The sequence below is a fragment of the Chelonia mydas genome, chromosome 9 (genome assembly GCF_015237465.2).
Source record: "Chelonia mydas isolate rCheMyd1 chromosome 9, rCheMyd1.pri.v2, whole genome shotgun sequence".
In the NCBI taxonomy this organism is placed as follows: Eukaryota; Metazoa; Chordata; order Testudines; family Cheloniidae; genus Chelonia; species Chelonia mydas.
The window spans coordinates 61,207,221-61,214,676 of NC_057855.1; the positions used below are offsets into that span (position 1 = coordinate 61,207,221).

Consider the following 7,456-nt stretch of genomic DNA (forward strand, 5'->3'; position numbering starts at 1 on the left):
AGCCCTAGTACTTGGGGAGGCAGGCAGGAGATTGGTTATCAATTCAGATTGTGATCACAGTCAAGGGGACCTGGTATGTAATTAGAAGGCGAATGTGTATCTGTGAAAAGACAGGGATCTAAAAAATCATGTCTGTGCAGTTACTACCGTAAAGCAGAAGCCAAAGGCGGAGCCCGTTTTTCTAGCACCTCTTTGATTAGGAAGGTTCTGTAATAGGAGCTGCTTAGGGTGTAGGGGCGCCCTGTGCTGGGGGTAGTGGCCGGTTGGGGTGCCTGTACTAGGGGTGCTGGCAGGTCGAGGTGCCCTGTGCTGGGGCCGGTGGCGATCATGGTGCCCTGTGATGGGGAAGTGGCCGGTCGGGATGCCCAGGGCTGGGGGCAATAGGAGGTCGGGGTGCCCTGGGCTGGGGTCTGTGGCCGCTCAGGGTGCCCTGGGCGGGGTCTCCCAGCAATGTGGAGGCTCCAGGCAGGCTGGGAAGGCTGTCGTGGCTCAGACAGGCCCCCAGGGTTCTCCGAGGTACCCCAGGGGCTGCTGCAGCCCCTGGAACATCCCAGGATCAGGAAGGTCAAAGGTGACTCAGAGCTGCCTCATCCCCTTTTCCCTGGGACTCTGAATTCTGCGCTGCGCCCCCTAGTGACACAGCATGGGTTCTGCCCCCTAACCTCTAGCTCTATGTCTGTCCCAAGGCTTACCACAGTCTCAGGTGCCTCACAACCTCCGCGGCTCTTCCCACTCGGCTCCCTGCCGCACTGCTGAGCTGCACAGACAGACTGACTCTTTGGCTTGAGGTGGATGCTGCCAGGCCCAAGGCAGTGAACAGCTCTTCTCAGCCCCCAAGGGGTGCCTCCATCTCCCTCTTTAACCCTTCAGTCCCTGACTCAGCGGTCGTCCATGTCAGGTGCACTCACCTCACCCAGCTGGAGGCCTGGTTGCTGCATTGCCACAAGTTCAAACCAATGCAAGCCTGCTCGCTCCCCTGTCACCTCCCCTCCTCACCCTATCAGACAAGGGACACAGGGCTCTGAGGGAGGCTGTCGTTGGCCCAGAGTTACCCCTCCAGCCAATTCAGACCAGCACAAGTGAGCTATAGAAGTATCTCCATAGAATCCCTTTGGATGGAGGATGCAGCAGAGTTTTTAGGGAGCTGGGCTTAAATTGATGTAATGTCATAGATGTATCACATCCTGATTTCTGACCTGGACCTGAGGAGAGGTCCATCCCCAGAGAATCCATCCCACATTTTGCACAGAGCCCAGTGCATGTTAGGCTAGCACTCGGTGGCGCTGTGCGGATGACCATGCAGCACAGAACAGTCCAAGAGGTTGTGTGCACCTCACGCGCGGGTCTCAGGGCTTTGAGGTCAGAAGGTCCCAGTGTCCTGAGGCATCATCAGCTTGCTCTTCCACGATGCTGGCCCTGATCCAGCAAAGCACTTGAGCACCTGTTTAACTTTAAGCACAGGAATAATCTGCTTGATTTCCATGGGGCTACACACAAGTTTAATGTTAAGCTAGCATTTTGCTGGATCAGGGACGGGGTGTCCAGCCCATCTGGCAGGGGAGGGGTGTGTGTAATCCACAGAACCTCCCCCCACTGATGCTGCAGATATGTTTCCCAGTCCCTACACAGCAGCTGTGCTGGGTGGAGCCTGCAGATTGTAATTATGCAGCTGTAGCGAAGCGCCCAAAGACTCTTCTGAGCTCTTGCTCTTGTCCCCAACCCAATTCATCATTTTGTCAGGGGAGAGGATTTGTAGTTTGTTCTGTGTATTATTTTGGCATCCAAATGAGTTAGCAGGCAAAAATGCTAAGAGGAAAATCTATAATCAATTTCCGAGGAAATCGGATAGAATGTGGAGAGCCCAAGGTGGACTCATTAACACTGCAGGGTGAATAGAGCCAGCTCTGAGCGGCCGCAAGCCCACACCTGGCCTGGCGGTCGCTTTGTTTTGCTTGCTGGTATATGCCTAGTCTACACACAGTTACTGGTACAACTATGTTGGGTTGGTGTGTGGTTGTTTTTAATCAAAATAGGATGCTGGTACAACCCCTGGTGCGGATGTAGTGATAGTGGTGTCCTATACTTTTATAGCTTATTCCCCTTCCTTTACTGCTATTATCTGTGGCTTGGTCTACGCTTAAAAGTTAGGTCAACGTAGCTATGTTGGTCAAGGGTGCGAAAAAACACCCCCCTGACTGATGTAGCTCTGCCGACCTAACCCCCAGGGTAGATGCAGCTGTGTCGACACAAGAACACTTCCATGGATGTCGCTACCGTCAGTTGGGGAGGCGGTGTTCCTACACTGATGGAGAAACCCCTTCTGTTGGCGTAGGCTGCGTCTACACTACAGGGTTATGCCAACATAGCTATGGCAACGTAGCAATGCCTGTATAGACAACGTACTCCAAACCAGTATAAGCACTTTTATAGCAGTATAACTATGTCCACACTAGCGGGGTTGGTATAGTGAGAGCAGTACAACTTTTGTGGTCTAGAGAAGCTCATAGACTCATGGGAGGTGCATCCCTGCTCTGGAAAATCTTCTCCAGTTTCCACTGAGAAAAGGAGTGGTTCTCTTGTTGGGCTCTTGGCCTCTCCCTCCCTAATGTAAGAGGCATTGTCCTTTGCTCATAGCAGTTGTGAGAAAATCAAATGGAGCCCGTGAGCACCCCAGATTTGTGTTGATAGCACTTTTCACTCAGGGATCTGTGATGGGGTGTTCACCCCACATTTGTCCTGACGGGGTTAATGTAGGCTAAGCAGGGGGCCAATTAACCAGACAGGGCACAGCTGTGTGTGAGGGTGATCAGGTGAGTGGAAGAACCAGTTGCGTTATGTTTATAAAGACAGGAAGTCAATGGCAGAGAGGGGAGCTGCAGGGAAGTAGGCTGCAGTTGCTCTCTGGGAGAAGGGAAGGGTGTTTGGGGGCTGCAGAGCCAAAGTAGCCTACAATTATTCCCTAGGAGAGAGGGAGTTTTGGGGCTGGCAAACCCAGAGAAGTGGGGGAGCCAGAAAATTAGGAAAGGCTCAGGGAAAAGGCAGTTAGGTCCTAAATGGAACAGGCTGTGGCTACTGATTAGAGGGTCCCTGAGCTGGAACCCAGACTAGAGGGTGGGCCTGGATTCCCCTGCCAGGCACTGGGGAAGTGGCACTGGACGGGCAATGAATGGGAACTGCCTGAGCCTGTTTGTAAGAAGAGACTTTCCTAGCCAGGAATGGGAGGACACATGTGACTTGGCCAGAGGGCTAAGCCCTGACCATGGAGCATCTTACCTTGCTGAGAGCCAGGAAGAGAAGGCAGGGAGTGCAGCGAGAGGTGGAAAGGAGGTGTCGAACCTGGAATCAGCTAATCCCCAGAGCGACCAGGAGGAGGTGCACTAGCAGTGAGTAGCAGTCCCCATGACAGGATCTCCAAGTACTTTAAAACATTCATTCATCCTCTCAATACCCCCAGGAGGGATATATTGTTGTTCTCACTTTACAGCTGGGGAACTGAGTCACACTGAGCATCCTATAGTTTTGTATGTCCAACCTGAGGAACTGGGGGCCAAATTGTCAAAGGAGCTTGGGTACATGAAGACATAGGTAGGCACCTAGTGACATTTTTAATGAGGCACTTTGGAAAATCCTGCTAGTTACTTAGTTGCATGTTTAGATGCTCAAATACCTTTGAAAATATTCTGGGACTGATTTTTCAGATGTGCTGAGCACCTCTGGGAACCCGACTCTGAGCCTCTGAGGTTGAAGACAAAAAATGGAGCTGCCCCAAATTAGTGGAACTTTTTAAAATGTGGGCCCCATTGATTTGCCCACATCCCAGGGTGAGTCAATGTGAGAGGTGGGAGCAGATCTCAGAAAACTCAGCTATCAGACTGGTCTAACCTCCAGACCACCCTTTCCTGTTCACCCTGGTAAGGTCTGTACATGCTGCTAACCTCTCCAAGTCTCTTTGATAAACACCCTGTAGTTATAGTTGTGACAGGTAATAAATAAGAATCTTCACCCCAAACCTGATGTGACGTTCTGCACCTTGGGGGAACACCCAGCACGCCCATGTTCATCCTTATAATATGATTGTGTGGTATCTAATGCAAAGTTTGTCATGTTGGTTGTCTTCGGAAGGCTCATCATGTACTGAGCATTGTTGTTATGGTAATGTTATAGTAATCGTTGTTATAGTAATGTTATAGGTTGAAATTTCATGTATATAGTTATGAGGCTGAAAATGTGTCCTTTATGGCTTAAAGCAAGCCCAGGCAAAAACTCTCCAGAAGCAGAGGGGCAGTTCACACCTCATCAGGGCATGTATGTAACCCAGCCCAGCCTCACAGGAACAAAGGACACTGGCCTAGGCAACAACAAAGGATCTGTTGGACTCTCGAGTGAGTCACCCCCCTTCCTTTGGTCAGATTGGGACTGCAATGAGGTAATGCTCACCTGACTCTGAAGGGGGGTGGGGGGAAAAGCCAAGAGGGAAGAAAGAACATAATAAAAGGGAAAGACGTTTGCCATGGTCTTTCTCTCTCTCTCTCCCACTTCCATCTACAGACATCACCACCAAGTGACTGAAGCGCTGATCAAAGGGGAGAGCCTGGCTGAAGGGCAACCAGCCAGCCTGTGGTGAGAAGCATCTAAGTTTGTAAGGGCACTGAAAGTGTTTAGATTATGTTAGAATGCGTTTTGCTTTTATTTCATTTGACAAAATCGGACTTGTTATGTTTTGACTTATAATCACTTTAAAACTATCTTTGTAGTTAATAAATTTGTTTATTTTACCTGAAGCAGTGCATTTAGTTTGAAGCATGTCAGAGACTCCCCTTGGGATAATAAACCTGGTACATATCAATTTCTTTGTTAAATTAACAAACTCATATAAGTTTGCAGCGTCCAATGGGCATAACTGGACACTGCAAGACAGAGGTTCCTAGGGTTGTTTCTGGGACCGGAGATGTTGGCTAGTGTCATTCAGTTGCAAGTAGCTGGGAGCAGCTTACATGCCAGAGGCTGTGCGTGAACAGCCCAGGACTGGGGGCTCACAGCAGAGCAGGGTAAGGCTGGCTCCCAGAGTCAAGGATTGGAGTGACCTAGCAGACCACCAGTCCAGATACCACCAGAGGGGAACGTCACACCTGAAACAAAGCTGAATCTGTTTGGAGGTTCAAAAAGCTTCCGTTAACATTTTCTTTTGTATATTTGCTCCCTCTTTCACAGTCAGAAACGTTGAAATACCACAAAGGGGCACTTGTCCTTGTGCTATTTCTGTCCTAGGTGAAGCCTAGAAGCATGGGAAAGCACATGATATTTCTGGCCTGAGATCCAGAGGTTGGGATACATTTAGAGGCTTATCCAACCTGAGCCATGGAGGGCATCTGCCAACAATAATAATTATAGCACATGTCTACACTTTAGCAGGGAATTAGCCTCAGTTGTGATGCTGTATTTACCTATATAAGTATTATGCCTTTTATTTACTGGGTACTGCAGCTTCATGCTGTCTCTAGATATAGGCAGCCATTTTGTGTTCATTTCAGCAGGGGCCATCACAGAAGAGACCTCCACACACTGTACTCTCTCTGGAAGATGTCCCTTTTCTTCCTTATGGTTGCTTATTTCCTTAGTGGCTTCCAGGTAGAGCTGGCTGGAAAACTAGAGTATTTTTCCAGCCAAAAATTTAATGGGGAAAATTCCCTTTGGAAGGTTTCTCATCAGGAAATCCAGTTTTCACATGGGAAATTTCAAAAGTGTTGAGTATTCCACACTTTTTTTTAAAGTTTCCCAGCTTTTTCTAGCTGGTGAACAATAGCAAGCATGACGGCAAAGTCCCTTTTCATTTTTAAAAGTAACTCTTTCACTAGTAAGTGTTGAAAGTTTTCACAAGTGTTAACAGCTGAAAGTGAGAGTGTGACTTTCTCCACCTGATTACTGTTTTTCAACTGAGAAAAGCTGAAAAACAATCAGTAGCGACAAGTGGGTTTTTTCCTGCCCTTTCCAACTCTTTTCCCACTCCTGCCAGTAGGATACCAGTCAGAAGGTGGTGAAAACCCCAGCTGTTCAAAGCACAGAAAGTATGAAAAATCAGGGGGAAATTATTTTTTCCTAATGAAAAAAAATGGAAAATTTTCCCACAACAATAAAATAGTTTTTGACAAAACCTTTTTTTGGGTGGAAAACCTTTTTTTTTTTTTTTTTTTTGGAAAAATTTTGCCCAGCCCTACCACTGTTCCTTGAGCCATTCATGTACTGCTTAGCTTGTGACCTCTCCTGAGGGAGATCACAGCTGAAGGTGGAATGGCTCTGCCAGATCTCTTTCCCCATCTAGGCTGCTAAGGGACCTGAAGCTTCTAGTGGAGAGGAAGATATCTGTGTGTCCTCAGTTCTTCCCCAAGAGAGAAGGTGCTTCATGGATGGCCCCTGGGAACATAGGTAGTTTCCTCAGGATACTTCCTCCCTCCTTAGGGAATAGCAGAGATGGGACAACCCACACCTGATGTTGGTCTTTTCAGTTGGGATGGGAGCCTTTAAAAGGGGGCTGGATTACTGCCTCTGAGGTCTAGACCTCTGATGATTATTCCTGCCAAATGAGTGTTACAGAAAGTGCTGATTAGAGGAGCAATCAAGAGATGACTAACTGCTGGGACTAGCAGCACCACAAATTATGTTAATCATCCTGCTGAGCTCCCTTGCTGTCACACCGAATACTGGGGTCTCGGAGGCGGATGGAGCACTGATGGCTTCGGGGGTAGGACCGCCAGGAAACACCATTAGCAGGGACAGGAAATGCAAAGCAGAACAAACAGGGCTGTGATGCTCTCCAGAGACTCCAGCCCTCAGGCCTAATCTGGTTTTGTTCAGCTCAAAGGTTCTATTTTATATAAAGATATGGCCCCTTTCACTGCATGGGTCAACCTGGTCAGGGTCTAGTGACCATGTGCCATATGGGGGATCAGAGTCTGAGACTGAAATAGCTCAGCACTGGGCTGGCTCGGGCTATGACACCGCAGACTCAGCGACCACTTGCTGTACTCTTCAGTGACCCCTCTGGCTGGCTGAAGTGTCCTTGGTCGGAGCGAGAAACCCATCATGGAACCACTGAGAATGGAGAGGTCTACAGGGGACAGATCAGCGGACGCCTGGGGAATGTGTAACACACATGACCTGCTCTAGTAGCTAGTCCACAGGGAAGTTAACAACCTGCTACTGCTGCCAGCTCACTGGATTGCTCTTTTAGCACAACTAGCAGAGGTCTTTGCTTTGGAGTGGAAAGCCCAGGGTTCAAATCCCACTGGATTCTTATGGCGAGGGGACCACTGTTACACTTCATACATCGTGTTCTTGGAATCATGCAAATGAGGGTAAAATATTACTTTAATTGCATTTTATTATTGCCATTAGAAATATATATTCAGTATAAAGTAAGTCCCAAACTGCCACAATCTACGCAATCATAAATTGGGGG

General features: G+C 48.5%; 1 long non-coding RNA gene across 1 annotated transcript; it reads left to right on the forward strand.

Annotated features, from left to right (window-relative positions):
* The first annotated feature begins 4,571 nt into the window (after positions 1-4,571).
* Positions 4,572-7,190, forward strand: LOC119567032. The gene is made up of 3 exons (XR_005226702.2): positions 4,572-4,620; positions 6,320-6,423; positions 7,031-7,190. It is a non-coding gene; the product is annotated as an uncharacterized LOC119567032 (long non-coding RNA).
* The last annotated feature ends 266 nt before the right edge of the window (positions 7,191-7,456 follow it).